We start from the raw sequence: 22,644 nt of genomic DNA, 5'->3' as shown, positions 1-22,644 counted from the left end.
GTGCACCTATACAGTGTTGTACTACTCAACTAGTACATGTTATTGTTTCAGATACTCTAGGGGGACACAGTAAAGTTTGATAACTCCTGATGTATGTTCATATGGAAGGCAGTGTTCATTGTTCCTTTTCAAGCTAAAAGAAACTATTATCTGCCAGTGAGATTCATAACTGGATGTTGAAGATGAAATTTTGCTTCAAAAAATTTTCCCTTGCTCACCCTTCAATTTTGTTTTGTTTAGTTTTGCTTTTCTTCAGAAACATCCTTCTTGTAAAACTACTCTGGGTTACAGCTGAGGTTACTGCAAATAAATGAAAAATAAACTAGAAATTTTCATCATCCTGATGGGTTTCTCCTCCATCCCTGGCATACTTCTTATGTTGTCTGAATCCACATGTCTCAAAATCACAGACACTGTCTATGGAACCAAGTCTGCGGAAGGATGCCATAGAGCCAGACTGATGAAACATACTGCCCCCAGACTTTGTAGAACATCTGTTCCATGGGAACCCTACAATACTTTGGAGGAACACACAAAGTTCTAAAACAGAAAACGTAACTATTGGTGAGACCTCCCTGGTGCGCAAGGGGTTAAGTCTCAGCACTATGAAGCTATCTGCAGACAAAGCAGCACTAGTTTGATCCCAAGCCAGGTTGCTGACCCACATGGCACAGCAGACCTCTCCTGTCTCACCCGCCTTCCCCCTCAGCAGTGTAATTCAGTAGATCTGCCTGTTCTGTTCCCCACTCTGTCTCTGGTGAATCTTCTCACTGCCTCCCACCCCACCCCCTGGACCTCTGGCCTACATCCCAGCTCTTGTATGTGTAAAAAATAAAATAAATCTTTTAAAAAAAGAAAATGCAAACTATTAGAATCTTTAGTGAGCCAAGCTGGTGAGACCCTTAAGGTAGGGCTTTGAGGGACACATTATAGAAATGCAATCCAGGTAAAAAAAAGGACTTTTACAAGCATAGCAGTGGAGACCTCAGGAAACAAGAGGAAGGTTTCAAAAGGAAAGGTGAAATAAGGAGGATTGGCCATTGGTTTAGCCAAGATATCGTTCCATATTTTAGTAAGCAATCTTGGGCATGTTACCTAACCTAAGTTTTATTTTCCACAGCTTTAAAATGGGGCTAATGAATACCTACCTCAAATGTTTATTATCATGATTAAATAAAATAATGCTGGTGAAGCACCTTGAAGATTACCCAGCACTTAAATGATGTTAAACAATATCAGTTACCCCATCCATTCTTCAAATCCCCTTTCTCATCCTGTGCTGTATTGGAGGTAGTTCACACAAGGATAATCTTACGCTTTTTTTTTTTTTTTAAGATTTATCCATTTATACAAAAGCTGGGGAACAGCACAGAGGTGCGGGAGGGTGAAAGGATTCACCAGAGACAGCGGGGAGCAGAACAGGCAGACAGACCGAAAACACTGCTGAGGGGAGCAGTGGGCGAGACAGGAGAGGTCTGCTGCACCATCTCCCTGGCTGACTGGGAATCGAACTCGCGCTGCAGAGGCTGCAGACAGCTTCATAGTGCTGTGCCTAACCTCTTGAGCCACCAGGGAGGCCCCAATTTTACACTTCTTTGTCCCCTCATGTTCATGGATATTTTGCTGGTACTTAAAATTTGTTATAGTAGAAGTATTTACACTATGAATGTTGGCACATACTATTCAAAAGGGCTTCCTCATCTCCTTTCCTCACCAGAAACTGGTTACACATTTACTATAACACTTCAGAGTATTAGTCAGTTAATTTAATCTCGTGGAAACTCAATTTCCTCACCATTAAACGACAGAGAATAATAACATATCAAGTAGCAGCATGAAAGTTGAAAATGATTGAGACAAGTCATTACTGATATTAATGTTAGCTAGAGAAGCTGTCAGTGGCATCTTCCAGGGAAGATGTAGCAGGGTTTCTCAAGTAGCAGGGTTTCTGAGTGCCCTGAGGAGATAGAAGACCACAAAGGTGAACATCTCAAGTGTAGCATACTTTCTAACCACATACACTCAACACAAATATAGGCACTGGGTTCTATACTATATGTCAAGAATATAACAGTAGTGAAAGTGGAATCTCTGTTTTCCGTGGAATTACTGTCCAAGAGGAGAGAGTCTGGTAAGGCAGAATATAACCCTGAGTTGTGTTAGGACAGGGTGAGTACAGGCTGCTCTGGAACTGAGCAGTCTCATACAGCACACTCTAGCCACATATGGCTATTGAGCTCTTGAAATGTCACTAGCCCAACATGGTACTCGATGTGGGAGTCTAAAAATCTGGGTTAAGATCATATAACTAGATATTCCAGATTTGTGACTCTGTACCTCCAGTTTCTTGGTTTTCCATCTAAAATGATTACACCCTTCTCCCCATCACATTCCACATCACACTGTACAAATGTACAACGCATGCTAAGATTTGAAAACGGTATAAGCCATAAAGTAAGCTATCTCATAAATTATATTAATTAAATGTCAAAATCGTAATAATTTTGATATGTTGGGTTAAATAACATACACTGTTGAAATTAATCTTACCAGTTTCTTTTTACCTTAATGCAGTTACTAGAAGATATAAAATGACATTCTATGGCTCTCATATTTATCTTGGCCATTTGTCTATTCAATTCCTTTTCTCATTTTTAAATTGGGTTGTTTTATGTTAAGTTGTAAGTTTTCCTATTATGGAGACAAGACTTTTACTGGAGAAATGATTTAAAAATATTTTCTCTTAATATTTGTCTTTTCATTTTCTCAGTAGTGTCCTTTTCAAGATTGTTTTGGGTTATTTTGGGTCTCTTACAATTCCATGTAAATTTTAGGATCCGCTTGTCTACTTGTGCAAAAAAAAAAAATATATAGTTATAATTTTGTGATTTGGAGCTGGAGAGAATGAGATACGCTGGAGGTCTATTCCTCGTGGGCTATATTCCTTGACTGGACATTGCATTGACTCTGTAGATCAATTTGGTCACTATTGTCATTTATATGTTTTGTAGTTTTAGTGCATATAAAAATTTGGTTGAATCTTTTCCTAGGAATTTTGTTTCATCTAAGTGATACTGTTGTAAATGGAATTGTCACACTGAGATGACAATGATGTCAACAGGATTCACTTTGCTTGCCCTTTTCCTCTGCATCTGGTTGTATCACACCCAGCTTTTAGGCTCTAATTGCTGGATAATCGCTCTATTGTTTTAGGAAATGCCCTGGATGTGAATTTACTAATCCAATCAAATTTGGGTCTTTTTCAGAAGTACATTTTGCTTCAAGTCTTGAAGGTTTGTTTTGACTGCTGGAAAACTCTCCTTAACTGATCCTTTGCTTGCTTCTCTTTGGTAAAATTAGCTGAATGATGGTGCAATCTTTCACTCCAATAGAACTAGTAGCCTCTTCTTAATTGCTTATCACCAAAAATCATCATCATCATTTTTTTAAAAAGATTTATTTATTTATACAAGCACTGGCTACAGTCAGAAGCGCGGGAGGGTGAGAGAATTCACCAGAGCCAGAGCGGGGAGCAGAGCAGGCAGAAGGACCGAAGTACACTGCTGAGAGGAGCAGTGGGCGTGGCAGGAGAGGTCTGCGCACCATGTGGGTCCCTCTCCGGTGTCGGGGACCAAACCGGTACCACAGAGGCTGTGGGCAGCTTCGCAGCCCAGAGCTCAACCACTGCTGACCTTAGGCTTTAACTTCCGCATGCTGTTTCAAATGTTTCCTCTGGTCAGAACTTTGGAACTTGCTGTGCTTAAAGAGTGCCTCTCCCATTGGGGACAATCTCTGCTCTGGGGCTAGAAACACCGCCTACTTCCCCTTGAGTGATCAGCAAGCCACTGGATGAGAACTACAGTCTTTGTGTACCTCTCCCAGTGAATGAGCTGGGGCGAGGCTGGTCAGGACCCCCCCTTTTCCAGCCTGTCTGTCACATCTGGGGTTAGATCTGTGCCCAGTGTGTGTAGGATGGGTGGAGGAAGGGAGGTCCCTATCTTTTGGTTACACTCACCAGAAATATAGCCTCAGTGACTTGGAGCTGGAAGGGATGAGAAACACTGGAGGTCTGTTCTTAATGCTATATCCCTCAACTGGAAATCACAGGAGAGAGAGCCATACTCACCTGGATTAGACCTTAGTCTTTGTACTGAGATGTGGATGAGGGAAGAAAAGGAGCAGTGGTGGTTCAGTACCATAGATTCTTGGTATTATTACTGAGATTTAATAGATAATCTTGAATACATGTTTCTTCATTTGTTAGATGTCTTTAAGACATTTTGCAGAGACTTAACTTTTTTTTAAATGTAATTTTCACTAATTACAGTTATTTCTTGTGGAATGAGGCCACAGAGCTTCTTAATGCAGTCATTCTAGAAATAGAATTAGTAGTGATTTATTAAACAAAACTCTAAAACTTTAAAAGGGAAAATTTATAGGCTTCTACCATATTAAAAGTTTTTGTTCAAGAATGGCACATAAACTGGTGATAACCAGGTGGCAAACTGAGATAAAATATTTGCAAAGCATATTGATAATAAAATGTTGCATATTTTTAATGAATATACAACTGGAATATCAAGGAATTACCATAAATCTGTAAGAAAATAATGACTAGCCTCAAAAAAAGGCAATGGATATAAATAAGCCATTCATAGAAGAAACTTATACTTAATGAGTTCATGAAGAGAAGCTAACTTTCATTAGCAGTTTTAAAAATGCAATTAAAAGAAGATTCCATTTTATCTCAACAATAGGCAAAAATTAAGTTAAATGCTATTAACTGCTAATAAAAAAATGATGGAACAGAAAGCCCCACATCTTGTTGATGAGACTATAGCCTTTTAGAGAGCAATTTGGTGGTTTTCAGTGAAATTAAGTTTACATATAGCCTATGACCCAGAAAATCCCTTGTCTGAAAGAGCTTGGAAAATCTTTCACAAAGAAACAAGGGGCAGGTGAATCAAGCCATCATTGCTATTAATGGTTGTCGGAGCAAATATCTGGAACCAATCTAAGTTCATGAACTGAGAATGGGTGGACATAATGGGATACATGCTTACTATCAAATATAGTGTATCAATCAGAGAGCCAGAATTAGACCTATATATATCAATAAGTAGAGTTTACAAATGTAATATTGAGAGTAAAAAGTAAAATACAAAATGAAATGCTTAGCACAATGCAATGGATATAAAACCTAAAATATTATTTTCTGCTGTTCATTATACACAAATAAGGTATAGATGGTGGGATGATATTATATTAAATACAGGAGCATGGGTGTGTCTGGTGGGAGATGAGGTGGTGAATGACAATAGGTTCAGGAGGTGAAGATGAGCAAAGAATAAATGCATAAAATTAAATTAAAAAGAGATTATACAGGTAGAGTTGCCAATAATGAGCCACAAAGGAAAGAATGTGACTGGTCCTCTCAGTTTGCTACTGTGTCCCCAAGAGTCCATAATATCAATGAAGATGATCGAATGAGATAAAGTATGTATGTATATGTGATTGGCATTGCAACTACCTTTGCCAGTTCTTTCCTTTCTGACAACATCACAGAAATTGGAAGACAAACGTTCAAGATGGACTTTGAAAATTCCCTTAAATAATAGTTTGAAAGCTTTTGTAGAAATGAGGCATAAATTATCATTATACAAATTACTATTTATTTGTTTAAATAGGCCCATGGCTTAGTTACCATGGCTTAGAGACCAACTGGGAGGGTCGATTTTATAAAGAAAATATTTCAGCAAGCCATGTCAAGCCGCCTATGAATTATACGCAAAAAATAGAAATAAAAATTCCTGGACAAAAATCTCTAAGTCCTGAAATGTGGTCCAAATGGTGCCATCTGCTCATAAAATCATGGACAGTTTGTTGGAACTTTCCAGCATGGTGTTGGACTGTCTCCAAGAGCTGCCTCGGCAAAATTCTGTGGCACCAGAGCATCAGGATAGTTTCCAAAGGAGAAAGCACTTGGGATTCTTTCATGCCTCTTCCCTAATTTCTGCACTGCACTTCATAAAGCAAAGAAAACACAGACTCACCATCATAAAACACCGGTCCAAATTATATTTCCTTCTGAACTAAATCTTGGAATGCACATTCTTTATTACCACCACCCATTTGATTCATAATTATTCTTTAAGTCTCATGTCAAGTCCAAGAGAGAGTGGAGTAAGAAAGGATAACGCATATAAACAAACTTTGTTTCAAAATCTGGACTCAACTTTTTATTAGCTGCCTGAGGTTGGCCTCGTTTCTCACTGTGCTTCAATTTCCTGAGTAAAATGGGAAGAATACTCAAGTTGTTGTAGGAATTAAAAAATTAGAGCAGGGCCTCCCTGGTGGCTCAAGGGGTTAACCACCGCACTATGAAGCAATCCGCAGCCTCTGCAGCACGAGTTTGATCCCTGACCCGCCAGGGAGCAACCCACATGGCGCAGTAGACCTCTCCTGTCTCGCCCACTGCTCCCCTCAGCAGTGTATTTCAGTCAGTCTGCCTGTTCTGCTCCCCACTCTGTCTCTGCTGAATCCTCTCACCCCCTGCATCTCTGGCCCGTACCCTAGCTCATGTATGCATAAATAAATAAATCTTTAAGAAAAATTAGAGCAGATGCTCAGATCAATATTTACACAGTGTCTCCCCTTCTTGTCCCTTGACTGCTCTTGTCCGTATCAATTTGTCCCTTCATGGAACTTCCCCAGTGTGTGTGGCTGAAACTCAGTAACTTCCTGTTTGATTCAATCTCATTTCATGGTGTAAGTCTTTTTTATTTCTTTTATTTCTTTTCTCCTTTTTTAATTGAACAGTGTTTTGTTGAATTGATCAGCATTCTGACACCATTGCTGTGGGCACTATCTATAGACAAGGAAGAGAGGAGCTTTAATTTTTGGTCTCAGGCCTCCCCGGTGGCGCAGCGGTTGAACGCTGGTCTGCGAAGCTGTCCGCAGCCTCTGCAGCGCCGGTTCGATCCCCGGCCGCCGGGCGAGGGTCCCACATGGCTCGATAGACCTCTCCTGTCTGGCCCGCTGCTCCCCTCAGCAGTGTACCTCGGTCCTTCTGCCTGTTCTGCTCCCAGCTCCGGCTCTGGTGAATTCTCTCATCCTCCTACGCTTCTGACTGTACCCGGTGCTTATATAAATAAATAAATAAATAAATCTTTAAAAAAAAATTTTTTTTCTTCTTTACTCCTTGGACAGTTTTTTTTTTTTTTTTTAAAGATTTATTTATTTATTTATACAAGAACCGGGGTACAGGCCAGAGGTGCGGGAGGGTGAGAGGATTCACCAGAGACAGCGGGGAACAGAACAGGCAGACTGACAAAATATACTGCTGAGGGGAGCAGCGGGTGAGACAGGAGAGGTCTGCCACGCCATGTGGGATTCTCACTGGCCGGCCCGGATTGAACTGGTGCTGCAGAGGCTGTGGACAGCTTCACAGCGTGGTGCTCAACCACCTGTGCAACCAGGGGAGGCCCCTCCTTGGACAGTCTTGATGATCTCTTCCTTCTTGGCCAGGAGTTCTCCTCATGGTGTTTGCTGCTTCCATGGTCTTAGACCTCCAGCCCTCATCCTGGTCAACTGGGACCTGCTTGTGGGCCTTGTCTGCCTGCTGCTGTGGCTGTGTTCCATGAGAATCTACTTGTTTTTGAATACATTCCTCTTCACTCTCAGGTACAGCTTGTGGCACATGTGGTCAGTCTTCCTACGTGCTTGGGATATTCTGCGCTGCCTGCTCAGAATCCTTATCCTCCTCACCCTCACCAAGTGCTGAGCATTGGCAGTGCCCTCTTGTTTACCTGTGCCTAAATGCCTGCCCTTCTGGGAGGCCGAGGTAGTTTTTCCAGCATGGAGCAGGGGAATGGACTGTCACAGGTTTTCGGATGTTCAGTCTGTCTTTGATCAGCAACCACATCTGCTGACGGGAGTTGGCATTGATGATTTCATTGGTTTCATTTGGGTCCAGTCAGACCTTTTTGCCACAGCAGAGGATACTGGAGGTGAGACTGCTGAGCCTGAGCACAAAGTTTATCTCACCTGGGAGAGCTTGGCATGATCTTTCTTTCCCTTCTTATGGCCTTTCTATTTGCTTCTTCTCTCCAGTTTTTCTCTCCAGTATCTAAACTTTGGTGCTTAACAAACTCTTGTAGACATTTTTAAGAGAATACTCCCAGCTTTCCTTGAGGCCTCCAGGAAAAAACACCTTCAGGTGTAAAATGTCTGGAGAGGGCGTGTATGAAAATTGTATTACCAGAAAAGGAAGCAAAACATTAAGATTGGACAAATAAGCTCACTGCAGAGGAAGGTGCCAGGTATTTCTGTGTGTTTTTACTTCTTATAACTAACTCCAACTGTTACAGGGCAGAATGATGGGTACCCCAGAACCCCCAAAGGTGCGTTTATATTGTTATGTAATCTCAGATAGGCAACCAGAGGCCCTTTGCTTTGTGCGCTCATTTCTCTTCCTTAATGGCACATCTCAAACTCTCCTGCCCCCTCTGTAGGGCACCAGGAGGAGTAATTTCTGGGAGTCTGTGTTCTGGGAATGATTAATGGCTCTGTGCAGAAATGGCTCAGACCCTTCTTGATTGTAACTGAAATGGTTTTAAGTTCTTCAGATTCTTCATAGGGGGCACTTCAGGGCCATAAACAGACATTTCTTTTGTCAGTGTATAATCCAGTTTAGAGATTAGCTTTGCTCTCACTCTGCTGACAATAACCCTATTTATGTATTATCTTGTAACATAAATACCTCCTATTTGTGAACCACTGATTTTTAAGCTTATGAGGGATAAGGTATTACTATCCCCTATTTTATAAATAAGAAACTGAGGCACAGAGAGTTTGAATAACTTGCACAAGTTCTGTATCAATTGTCCAAACAAAAATTGTGCCACCACATGTTTAAATACATTGGGAGGGGGAAAAAATCTCAGCTTAACTTTTAAGTCTCAATGCTTCCCTAGAAGTCCCTCAAACTTCCCAACAAATACATGGGTAAGATGAGAGTCTCATTTTCAAACAAATCCCTGAAAAAGATTTGGTGGGGGTGAGGACTGTTGGTAAGGACACTTCCCTAGGCCTTCTCCTGGTCTTACATTAGGAGGGAGCCAAGGAATCTTGATAGCAGAGATGAACATTTCTATAAGGGAGCTCCATTTCCAGGTCACCTGGTTCTTATCAACTTGAGAAGAGGGATTACATATTATAAGAGGAATTAAGAATAACTCACATTACCAGAAGGAAAAGGCATGGAGGTATACTATACATTTAGCCTGTATACTTTCTTAGGTTGCAAATCCAAAAGCAACTCATTAGAACAACAGTCTGATGGTAATTACCAAGGCACCATTAATAGATAACAACAAAAGGAGTCTTTTATTTCACATAAAACACTCTAATGGTTATCAGTGACAGAAAAAAAGTATGAAAATCTCATCAGTAAAATGTTGTTTCAGGTAAAAAGAAACTGAATGATGTATTTCCGGTGATAGGCTATACCCATTTTTCTGTATGTCTTTAAATGCGACTCCAGCAAAGGGAAATAGATCCTTTGTTTCGCTCTTCACAAATAACAGCAATGACTCAACTTCTCATTCTGCAGCCACAAAGGGAAGTAGATAATTACTTTTCTCATGATAAATCTACAGTGGTTCATCTTTCTTTTCTCTAGATAGCCATGCAACACTCATCATCCACAGGATTATCTTTCTCCAGTTCATTTAAACTCTTAATTTCATGTAAGCCTATAATGATATACAAAACCACAAAAATGGGTCAGTTTCATCTTACTACTTCAATCAGAAAATATATATATTTAAGGAAATAGATAGTTTAATGGATAAAAGAGTTAATAACAGCTAAATTTCATATCAAATCCTTAAGCCATGTGGATGATTTCAATGCTATACAACAATATACTTTCCCCAGACTCGTTGGGCAAAGAGATGCTTCCTATTTTTCCAGGAGAGGGAGCTAAGGGCCCTGCTTGGTGGGAATGTGCATAGAACACTCTTGTGGCTTCATGTCACCTGGTCCCCAAGAAGCCACTCAGTCAGCTCCAGGGAGTCTGAGTCTTGAACCAAAGGACACCTTTTAATAAAAGACGAATTTCTATGAAGGGATTATAGTCTTCAAACGAGCTTCAAGGTATTACTTTCTAAGTATAATATAGAGGCATTTGTGCCACACGTTTAAATCATCCAGTTACATTTCAATTTGCCCAGTTAATATTTGTTGAGTGGCTGCTATGAACAGATCACTACAAAGACTCTTAAAAATGGCAGTTCTTATTCATGGAGGAATATCCAAAGACCTGGGAAGCTTTCCTTTTCTTTTTGTATAAACAGCTTTGTTGCAGTTTAATTTAAATACAATAAAATTTACTCATTTTAACTTATAATGCGATGATTTGTAGAAAATTTGCAGGTTTGTGAGAGTGTTTTCAGAACTCAATTGTGGAACATTTCTATCATCTCAGGAGCTTTAAAAAATACTGATGCCCAGGCTTAACTCCAGACCAATTTAATGAAAAGAAAGCTGGAGAATTTATTTATAACCTTGAGATAAAAAAAGCTTTTTGACTGCAATGACTATAAAGGTTGGAAATTCTAACTATATCAAAACCTAAGACCTCTTTATAACAAAAAACACATAAAATAAAAAGAGGAAATTAAAAGAATAAGACATTTATTTGACACAGAAAAACCTTACCAACAAACTAATGAATAAAAAAACACAAGTTTGTAAAGAAAATATATATAGCATGATGCCATTTACATAGACAAAAATTCCCATAAAATAAAATTATATTTTTCAAAATAGACTTACACCAGACTATAAATACTAACTGAAGATCTAGAAAACACACATCAAGGTAATCATGGTGATTACCTCTGGAGAGGTTTGCTGGAAAAAAAAAAAATTCAAAGACTGATACTCAGGTCTCATCCCACTCAAATTTAATGAGATTTTTTGGATGATTTAAGCAATTGCAGCATGTGGAGAGGGAATGCTACAGAGAATACAAACACTAGCAGTACCTAGATCTTGCTCTAAGGTACCATACAGTCTGCAGCAGTCTTGACCTTGGCATTATTAATATTCTGAGCCTATAAAGGCATCTCTCCTCGTCACTAACAAATTTCTACAATCCCAGTACAGACTCCCCATCAGTACATACACCTCTCTCTCTCTCTCTCTCTCTCTCTCTCTCTCTCTCGTGCTCCTGGAAATTCTCTTTGCTTTCGAGTTCCAGCAGCCCCATACTCTCAGACCTGAAAGATAGCAAAATGATTTAAGAATTCAGCAGTACAGTAGGGTCTTTACCAGAATCCAGCCTTTTAATTTTTTATTTATTTAAGAATTATTCCTTTATTGTAAGATTTTTTTTTATTTATTTTTGTGTAGAAGAAACTGGGTGTAGGCGAGAGATACACGGGGTGAGACGATTCACCAGAGACAGAGAGGGAAGCAGAACAGGCAGATCTACTGAAATATACTGCTGAGGGGAGCAGCAGGTGAAACAGGAGAGGTCTGCTGCACCATGTACATGAGCTCCATGATGGGGGTGGGGGGTGGAAGGGGATCAAAATTTGCCACAGAGGGCCAGGCTGTCACTGTGGTAGCGTGCTGAGTCTTAACCCCTAGACAACCGGGGAGTCTGAGTCCAGCCTTTTTAGATGGACATTTGTGGTTGTAAAGAGGTGCCAGAGCGGGGAGCAGAGCAGGCAGAAGGACCGAAGTACACTGCTGAGGGGAGCAGCAGGCGGCAGGAGAGGTCTGCGCGCCATGTGGGACCCTCCTCCAGTGGCCAGGGAGCAGCCGGGGATCGAACCGGCACGGCAGAGGCCACGGGCAGCTTCGCAACCCAGCACTCAACCGCTGCGCCACCAGGGAGGTCCTAAAGAGGTTTTCTTTTTCCTCTACTCCTATCATTCTCTGCCTCTACTATTGCACATCTTCCCTTTAGGAGATTTTAGTCTCTTGGGAATAAGGCATAATAGGATATTTACAAAGTGCTAAAAGGATATCAGGAAAGGAGAGAATTACCCCCAGGAGGATTAAGAGAATTTTACAGATAGTCCGTCTGTCAGTCCATCCATCCATCCATCCATGCATGTATCCATCATCCATCCACCCACCCAACAAACACTGACTGAGAAGAGTTAAGTGCCAGATACTACTCTAGCCATCAGATAGTCATAAACAAGACAGAAAGGACGGCCTTATCAGAGCTTATATTGTAGTTAGGCAATATGAATTTTTATTTATGTCTTGCAGGAATGATAAGAGTTTATTGCATAGGTAGGTGAGAGAGTCAAGAATCTTCCAGCAGAGAGGACAAAAGTTTCTTTATAAAGCCACAAAGGCAAGAAACAGCATAAAATATAAACAAACTGCTTAGAAATTTAATATGGTTGGATTAGAGGATTTATAGTTGGAAGGAACTGACAGCGGGTACACAAAGTAAGCATTTGTGGATTATCCCTGTGGCCAGGGTGAGGTTTGATAAATTGTTCAATGTTTTTGTCTTCTTTTTCCTGCTGCAGAACCTTCACCTCCCCCCTATTCCAATCAGCATGTGTGCTTGTCATTCCCAACAAATGAGTCAGTCAAGATGGGAACAATAATTTAACTGAGCAGACATGTGTCAACATCATTTGGAGAAGAGGCACCAGAACCATTACATCCGCTCAAATAACACGATTAGGACTAGTTTGAAGCTGCAAACCTCAGACCTCCTAATTCAGTCTTAACTGCTTCAGCCTTCTTTGCTTCTCAGTCTGTCTTCTCAATTAATTTTTACCTCTCTATCCCACATGCCACCCAGCCCACACACACTTTATCTTAGTCTCTCTTCTGTTGTCTTTTTTCTTGTTACGGCATGCCACAATTTCCATGGGATTTTCATAGCAAGGAAAGAGTACATTCTTAGACCTTATCTCCCTTAATGAAGGGAAAGGTATTGTAATAAAAAATGTGGTCTGATCCTAATCTCTTCACATTTTTATTAGATTCATAAAATACTAAAGACAAGATCTAGATGGGACTTTGGAGATTAGAGACTATCTAATCTTCTAAGCTGTTTAGTAAAAAACAGTCTCAGCAAAACTTATCTAAAGTTAATAAGGCTCTGGAGTTGAAAGGAACAGAGGTCCGTTCTGGTTCTGTTACTCAGATGAGGATATATGTGAGTGTGTGTGCATGAGTGTGCATGCATCCATGGGCACGTGTGTGTGTGTGTGTGTGTGTGTGTGGAGGAGAGGAGTGTGTAATGAGAGAACCAGGGATACAAAGACAAATGGAAAAGGTAAGACATAATTACATAGTCAGATTCTATGGATTCTGGAACATTCTTCTACCTACAGTACAGGCCATCCAGCCTGTCCTCAACATCAGGGAACTCTTAGTCGCTAGTCAAGGTCTATACCTTGTGATATGCTCACTCTCTCATTCTTTGCTTCTCCTATCTCTGTTCTACTCTCTCAGGTGAACAACTTGAGAAAAACTTGTCTTTTTAAAAAATTGAGATAGAATTGATATATGATATTATATATATGTATATATACACATTCATATATGTATATACACATATATACACATACCTATATGTATATACACATATAATATTATATAGCTTCAGGTGTACAACATATGATTTGATATTTGTGTAATTGGGAATTGATCACCACATTAAGTCTAATTAACATTCATCACCATATCCAGTAACAAAATAATTTTTTCCTTGTTTGTTTTTATGCTGTATACTGACTCTTGGCCTCTCCTGATAATGGTTCTGCTTGCTGCTTCTTTCCGTGGTTGATTCAGCTTGTGTCCATGGCTAACCCTCTGACATCTTTAGTTTTCAAACTTCTCAGTGAGAGGAACTGATTGGTTCATTTCGTTTCATAGCTATTCTTTTTGGGCAAAATTCTTGTGGCAGACCTTCTAAAAGGCTGCCACCAGGCTGTGGATTGACTGTCCTTGGGTGCATCCCCTGTAACCAGGGTGGCTGTTGTTTGTTTTCATTAGACAGGGCCATGGAGGTGACTGTGCTGAACCTCCTCTCCAGATAGACTCTCATAACTTTCAGTGACTAAGGTGTAGCTGCAATCCAAGTGTTCAGATACCTTGTTCAGTGCCATTTCATTATGCCAATCTTGCCGGAGTTTTCCATGATTCTGCCTATTTCCTCCTCAACAGATGCATGCTTCTTAGTTTCTCATGGCCACTCACCATCAGAGCAGGGTCCATGCTCAGATCCTAGAATTATTATAAAATACCCAATAAACTATTATGACTGAGAAAGGCTTAGTCTATTTCCTTGTGAATTTATATCTTAACAGTGCTGTAGGTTCAACAAATTATCTTCTAAAGTGGCATTTCAGACAATGCTAGAAGGAAAGAAAGGCTTGGGAGGGAGTAAATTTCCCAGAGCAACTCCAATTTCCATAAAAACAGCAGCTGATGCACTATAATACAGTTCCAAGGATCTTTTATAGACATTATCTCTCCTGTCACCACTACCTTTATCCCACTGATGAAGATTGAGATATTAATATGTTTTCTGGGTGCCACACAGATTCAGGATGTTGAGATTGGCACAAATAAGCATACTTTCTGCTCTGAAAGGCTTAGAGGACACAAGGTGAAGAATGGAAAGTCCCTCAGGAGGAAAAAAATGTTCTAATTTCAGAATTCCCAAACTTTCAACTCCTATTGCACTGTTCTCCCAGGCAATGGTAAGCTGTCATTCACAGAACTGGAATTAGTTCTTCTCTATTCCTGGGGACTTATTTTTAAATAACTTATTTGTTGGTTCTTATTATAAACTGGGTTATATTTATGATGTAAGAATGCCTATTGGTATCCTTTACTGAGTAAGTAGTAGCCATGAAGCTATTCACTATAAATATTTTTATTGTTATTTTAATTTTAGATAAAATAAAATGTAAATTTCAAATAAAAATGAAAATGTGTATCAATATGCATACATATTAATATCTATTTACCTTAATTTCATGTATATTACAAAGATTTTTATGTGACTAAATATATGAAAAGACAATCTAATAATTACATATTCCAAGAAATTTAAGAATCTTCACTCACAGAGAAAAGAGAAATCCAAAGATAAAAGTTGATGTCTCTTAGAAAGCTCTGTGAGGATTGAAAATATTCCAGAAAAAAAATTCCATTAATTCAATATATGGAATAATTTATTTCCATCTTGGTAAATTTTTAGATTTTTATATTTCCACTGTTGCTATGGTGCTCTGTTTCCTCTACATGAATTCCTTTCTTCTAGTTATTATTATTCCTTAGGATAGATTCCTGCACCTGGAAATTGTGAGTCAAATAGCTTGATCACTTTTAATGCAAAAAAAGTTATTTTTGAGACTGATTGTAAAGAAACTGCAGTGGCAGACATAGGAGCAATGCCAGCACCCTCTTCCCAAGCATGGAGAAAAATTTGCAAGTCACCACTCATTCTTTCATCACAGGAAGGAAGCCCCCTTTGGGGTGTAACTTCTATTTTGTCCTTCACATTTTTTGTTGGAATACTGTGTAAAGAGAGTTTGGAGGAGAAATTAATCCTTTGACATCATTTACTATCTCTCATTCTCAGCTTAAACTGGACTCTCAACGAATTTCTGATTGCTCTTGGAATAACATCTTTACATAGTTGACAACTTCCACATGATTTGCCCTCAATCACTTTTTCGGCGATCTTGCAGTGTTCTCCATTCTTCCTTCAGTGGCTTCAATTCAGTGCCAAGCTCTCTACAAGGCTCTAATCTAGACTTTCTCTCTGTTTGGAAGATTCATCCCCACACTCTATAGAATGTAACCTTTTCTTCTTGTTTAGTACTCAGCTTTAAGTACCTCCTCAGAGAGTTCTTGTCTGACCATTTACTTAAAATGTTACTTTGCAGAACATACTAAAACTTGGATTTATTTTCCTTAACACTCTGTTTGCTTGTTTTGTTTTGTTTTTTTCCTCAGCTCCTCATCTATGATGGGAGAACAAGTTTTGGGGATACTATTTATTTTTTTTCCTAAAGATTTATTTATTTATACAAGCACTGGGTACAGTCAGAAGCACGGGAGGGTGAGAGAATTCACCAGAGCCAGAGCGGGGAACAGAACAGGCAGACTGACGAAGTACACTGCTGAGGGGAGCAGCGGGCGTGGCAGGAGAGGTCTGCGCGCCATGTGGGACCCTTGCCCAGCGGCCGGGGATCAAACCGGTGCTGCAGAGGCTGCAGGCAGCTTCACAGCCAAGCGCTCAACCTCTGCACCACTGGGAAGGCCCTTGGGGATACTATTTAAAAGCTAGAATCTTCAGACTGCAAGACAGTGACTGGCATGTAGTAGATATTCCATAATTTGTTGACTTTCTGCTGAATTTCATCAGTTGTGACAATGGTACAAAGTATAGTATATGATGAGAGTTGGAATCTAAAGGCAGAATTTGAAGGGGCGGACTTGACCTACAGATCCAGGATTGAGTTGACCTGCCTTACTTGGAGGCGGTCAGTAAACAATGTCTCTCAAAAAATTGTCTATGTTCTTAGCCCTGGAAACTGAATATCTCAGAATGAAATACCAAGCAGTCAGCCAATCAATTGATGTCAAGTTTGAGGTAAACTGTGATATAAGTTCAAAGGCCAGGACTCCATTCATTAAGTGTCCAGATTGGCAGAAATATGGACTTCGGAGGTCACAGCATACACCGTAGCCCAAATAAAACAAAGACAAGACCAGACACTGAAGTCAAAGTTGGGTATAAACCTAAGTGAACCTCAAAATGTGCTCTCTGTGGGTTGAGTATTATTGTAGAAAATAGTCTAGTGTAATTAAAACAATGTGAACTGGGACATTAGAGTTTGGTTTGAATATAAAGAAGTCACTAACTAGGTAGGTTGCCTTGGACAAGTCCTTATTCTACTTGAGATTTAATTTTCTCATCTAAAATGTCAGTGATGCCAAAACATTGATTCAAAAGAATACCTGTACCCCTATGTTTATGGAAGCACTATTAATAATTGGTAAAACCTGGAAACAACCCAAACGCCCAAAAACAGATAATTGGATCAAGAAGACATGGTATGTATACGTAATGGAATACTACTCAGCAATCAAAAAGGATAAATTCATGCCATTCCCAGCAACATGGATGGAACTCGAAGGAATTATGCTCAGTGAAATAAGTCAGAAGGAAAAATAAAAATACTGGATAGTTTCACTTATAGGAGGAATGTAGGGGAAACAAATAAGACATCAGGGAAAAAATAATAATATAAAACACAACACAACAAAACAAAAATAGACAATTATAAACCAGAGACATCCTGCAGGGGAGGAGGAGGGAGAGGGATGTGGGGGAGGAGAACAGGAGACTGTGGTGATGGTGCACGGGTACATTGGTGAAGGAAATTCTGTGGGGACAACACCTGAGGCGGGCGGGGGGCAGGAGGGAGCAAACATTGTTTAAAAATGAACAATGATGTGAAAAATATATGAATGAAAAGAAAATTTAAAATAAAAAAAATGTCAGCGATGATGATGATGATAAGGAGGAGGAGGAGTCAATGAAAATGGCTTCCTGGTTAAATGACACCCTGGAAGTAAACAGTTCTCAAATAGCCTTAAGGCTGAACTCTTTTGGGGTGGGGGGTTAAAACCACACAGATTTATTCTCTTATAATTCTGCAGGACTCTCACTGGGCTAAAGTTAGGGTGTCAGTAAGACTGCTTCCTGCTGGTGACTCTAAGGGGGAATCTATTTCCTTGCCTTTTCCAACATCTGGAACTTGCCTATATTCCTGGGCTTATGATATTTCTTCACCTTCAAAGTGCATCACTCCAATCTCTGCTTCTGTCAGCACAATACCTTCTTGTTCCTTTGACCTTTTTGATCCCTTATCTTTTAAGAACCCTTATGATTACATTTATAAGCCATCAGATAACCCAGGATAATCTCCCCATCTCAAGATCCGTACCTTAATTATATTTGCAAAGTCTCTTTAGCTCTAAGTTTACATTCACATGTTCTGGGAAGTAGTACATGAGTACTTTGTGGGGAGATTATTTAGTCTACCATAAGTATCCATCTCCCCACTTCCCTATTCTCCAATGTGGATTCTAGGACCCATCTCTGTGGATCCTCCATTGTGTGAATTTGCAACACTCTTGCTCACCCTTCCCTTGTAAGCCTCCATCTTGGACAATCCAACACTCCCCTGACTATGGCTCAATCTAAGTAGCTCAATGAGTCTGGAGAAAAATACAATTGTGCCAGCAGGTCCCAGCTAACATTTTTTTATTGAAAAATGTCAAGTGAAGCCTCAGCGTTATGGCAGAGCTCTTGACAGAGACAAGGAAATAGACAAGGGAAAGGGAGAATGATTGATTTTGAGATAATAAAGTTAAAGAGAAAAGAGTAGGAGAGGTTAAACTAGGATAAGACAACCCCATCTAGATTTAAAAATAAATTGTAAGGAACATTTTCCCTGACTGTGAAAAGCTTTTATGGGAAGATTTCTTGGTAATGGAATTCTAAGACAGAGTGAAAGTTATGCAGTCAACTCAAAAAAGGGAATTTCCCAGGTCTGCAGAAAAGCTTGGAGAAGAAGTCATGTAAGTATAGGGCTTAAATGTTTATTGCAGAAGCGGAAAATGACAAGATTGGCAAATAGACATACCATATAATGCAAGGTAGAGGAAAATGCTGATACATATTAAACAGGCAAGAGGAAGGAGAATAACAGGGGTTATTATTTTAGAAGGAGGAGTTACATGACTATTAATGAATAGTTGAGAGAATTCCAAATTATGTGCAATCTGAGTGGGTGGATTCATGATTTCCCTATTAAAAAAACTGATAACTATATTTTATGATATATATGGGTATATTAAAAATCATAACATTCAATTTGTGGCCTTTTTTTTAAAACATGCTTTTCATCAATAAATTTCATTTTTGTGAACAAATTTCTTAACATTTTCACAGCATATTCTTATTGATAGTTTATCTTTTCCATGATTTTTATGATTTTAAATATATTTAAGCGCTTTATCTTTTTTTGTCCTATTAATCCTCTCATGAAGAAACTGCAGTCACCAAAGATACAGATGAAGTTGCAGCATAATCTTTTCTCCTTTTAAGAAAACTTGTTGTCCAATACCCAGCTTACTGTTGTCAGTACCAACATTGGCCTATGCAGTACACCCCCAACTTTCTTCATTCTATTCTTGCATTCCTTTTGCTGTTTTCTTGAGTTTTTTCCCCTTTCCTACAGGCCATGTCTTGCAAGTCTTTTGTTTGGATTCATTTTTCTTTGCATCATCCAAGAAATTATAAATCATACCAAAGCCAGTTGTCTCGCCACCTCCAAAACAGGTTCTGAATGCAAATACAAAGATGACATCAGGGGAGGTCTTGTACATTTTAGCTAATTTTTCCCAAATTTCTGTCTCCGCTGCTGCTGCCTTCCCAGGGTAAGGAAAGTCACCATTTGTTTCTGCTGAAACAGTCAGTTGCTCATAAATTTCCTGGTCTGGGTGGGTACTGTGTCATTCATGATGTTGATGGATCTTTAGGCAGCCAAGGACGAAGATGTAATCCATGTAATCACTTTAACATTGTCACTTTTTAAGACTCCATTCAAAAGTTCTGTCCTGGGCCTCCCTGGTGGTGCTGGGGTTAAAGACAGCGCTATCAAGCCATTGCCAGCCTCTGCAACACGAGTTCAATCCCCAGCCAGCCAGGGAGCTACCCACATGGTGCAGCAGACCTCTCCTGTCTCTCCTGCTGCTCCCCTCAGCAGTGTATTTCAGTAGATCCGCCTGTTCTGCTCCCCACTCTCTCTGTTGAATCCTCTCACGCCCCCCCACCACACCTCTGGCTTACACCCCAGTTCCCATAGGCTTAAATAATTAAATCTTAAAAAAAAAAAAAAAGTTCTGTTCTGACTGTGGTGCAGGATTATCAGTGACCTGTTGCTAAGCTTGATGTGGTAACCTGCATATGAAGCCGTGTCAACTTATACTTCTAAAACATACAAGGTTTAATCAATTCCAAAGAGCACCTGCACCCCTATGTTTATAGCAGCACTGTTTACAATAGCTAAGCTTTGGAAACAACCCAAATGCCCCAAAATAGATGACTGGATCAAGAAGATGTGGTACATATACACCATGGAATATTACTCAGCATTCAAAAAAGATAAACACATGCAATTTGCAGCAACATGGATGGCGCTGGAAGGGATCATGCTCAGCAAAATAAGCCAGAAAGAAAAAGAAAAGTACCGGATGGTCTCACTCATAGCAGGGATCTAGAAAACTTAAATAAGGGACCAGGAAAATGAATAACTACAAGAAAGTGAAAATCAAAATCAGCAAAAAACTATGAACCAGAGACATTCTATGGAGGGTGGGGGCGGGGAAAGGAGGGAATGGGGTCAAAATAAGGGGGTTGCAATTGTATGGGGAATATACAAATAAAATTTATTTAAAAAAAAAACATATACAAGGTTTAAAACCAATATTTCCTCAATTTGAAAGAACGAGTGAAAAACAAACAAACAAATGAACAAAAACAAACCAGAAAACCAAAGAAGAGTTAGAGAAGTCTTCTCTACAGAGGTGGCATAAGAGCTCAGTGCGTAGTAAAGGCCCTGGAGAGAGGGATTGGCAAACAGAGAGAAAAGTAACATTAAGTAGGAATCCGGTATGCAGGATTTGCTTCGTAATTTTAGGTACAGCAGAAGTGTGTCTCGGGGCAGAGCAAGCACATTAGGGGAGTGGTCGATGAAGCTGGAGGGGGTCTTGAGTGGGGGATCTTGGAGGACATTGTTCTCCTGCTGCCTTGGTTGGGGACAGATAGCTCTCACTGGTATCAGAGAAGTCATGCGGACTCAGCAGAAGCTACTAAGATGTGGTTTCTGCTGAGAAGCCCCCTGAGTCCCAGGGAGGTGTACCTGACAGCTTCTTGCACTATCCCAAGGCTCCAGGAGTCTCTCCCTCAGGCAAGTCGTTTCTTCTTTTTTTTTTTAAAGATTTATTTATTTATGCATACAAGAACTGGGGTACAGGCCAGAGGTGTGGAAGTGAGAGGATTCACCAGAGACAGAGTGGGGAGCAGAACAGGCAGACTGACTGAAATACACTGCCCTCAGCAGGCAAGACAGGAGAGGTCTGCTGTGCCATGTGGGTAGCTCCCTGGCCAGGAATCAAACTCATGCTGCAATGACTGCTGATAGCTTCATAGGATGTGTCTTAACCCCTTGCACCACCAGGGAGGCCCTCAAAAATACATATATATGAAGGGATTTTAATAAAAAAGTTGTATTTTTCTAAGAAAATGTTTCAATAGTTTCAAAAAGTGCCATACCAAGCCAAAAGCAATAAGGAGAGGGAGAAGAAAAAGAAAAGAAAAAGAAGGGAGAGAAAGGAAGGAAGAAAAACCTTTCCCCTCTTCTCCCCTCACTTCCTCTTCTCCCCTCCCCTCTCCTTTTCTCCCTTCCCTTTCTCTTTCAGAATATAATTTCCGGGAGGGCAAGTTTTCAAACATTTTGTATCAGCTCAAGTCAATGCTTTTCAAAAGAAGACTGGATCACTGCTAACTTATTTTTTAAGGATTTCTTTAATTCTAGATATCTTTTTTTTTTACTGTAAACATTTTTATTTTTTTCCATTTTCTTTATTTTATATATTATTTACATCATTTTTCATTTTTGTACAATGTATGCATTTTCATCTTGATCAAAGTCCCTGTGAGATTCCCACCACCCATTCACCTGTGGTCCCTTGTGCTCTTTCTACCCCTGTTTTGCTCCTACTCCCTTCTCCCCCTCCCTGCAATATGTCTCTGGCTTATAGTTGCCTGTTTATTTTGATTTTTACTTTGTTATAATTAGTGTTTTTTCCTGATCCCTTATTTGGATCTTCTACAATCCTGCTATAAGTGAGACCATCTGGTATTTTTCTTTTTCTTTCTGACTTATTTCACTGAGCATGATCCCTTCCAGGGCCATCCATGTTGCTGCAAATGAAATGAGTTTATCTTTTTTGATTGCTGAGTAATAGTCCATTGTTTATATATACCGCATCTTCTTGATCCAGTCATCTATTTTTGTGCATTTGGGGATCACTGCTAACTTTGAATAAATATGCATCAGTCTTTGTATGAAAGCATGATTCCAGGTATGCCAGGAGAAACAATATGAGCACAAAGGCCTCTCCTTTCAGGTGACGAGCACTCTAGTGGTAACATCTATCATCTTAAAATAATGACTGTGGTGCAAAGCAGGCATTTATGCATAAAAAGGGTATTATTTAGAACCAAATAACCTATTTGTTCCATCCACATGTTGAGGTTTTATATCTAAGGTGGTTATGAAGGGTGGGGTTCACGCTATTGACCCATGTGCTGGTCCCAGCCACTGGCCTCCCTGGCCTGGGCTATTTTAGTAACCTCCTGACTCCCCTACCTTCTATACTTGACACAGTGGCCAGACTGATTCTGATAAACAGACATTAGATCATGAAACTTCGCTCCATGGCTTCTGATTCACTGGGAAAAAGATCAACATCACAACCATGCGCAATGATGTTCCCCAGTTC

General features: G+C 39.9%; 1 pseudogene; it reads right to left on the bottom strand.

The window, feature by feature from the left end:
- Positions 1–1,879: 1,879 nt before the first annotated feature.
- Positions 1,880–11,275, bottom strand: LOC119251427 (60S ribosomal protein L19-like; annotated as a pseudogene).
- Between the last annotated feature and the right edge of the window lie 11,369 nt (positions 11,276–22,644).

The sequence above is a fragment of the Talpa occidentalis genome, unplaced genomic scaffold, assembly GCF_014898055.3.
Source record: "Talpa occidentalis isolate TD23 unplaced genomic scaffold, MPIMG_talOcc4v2.1 talOcc4.2, whole genome shotgun sequence".
In the NCBI taxonomy this organism is placed as follows: Eukaryota; Metazoa; Chordata; class Mammalia; order Eulipotyphla; family Talpidae; genus Talpa; species Talpa occidentalis.
This window is presented reverse-complemented; position numbering and strand designations above follow the sequence as displayed.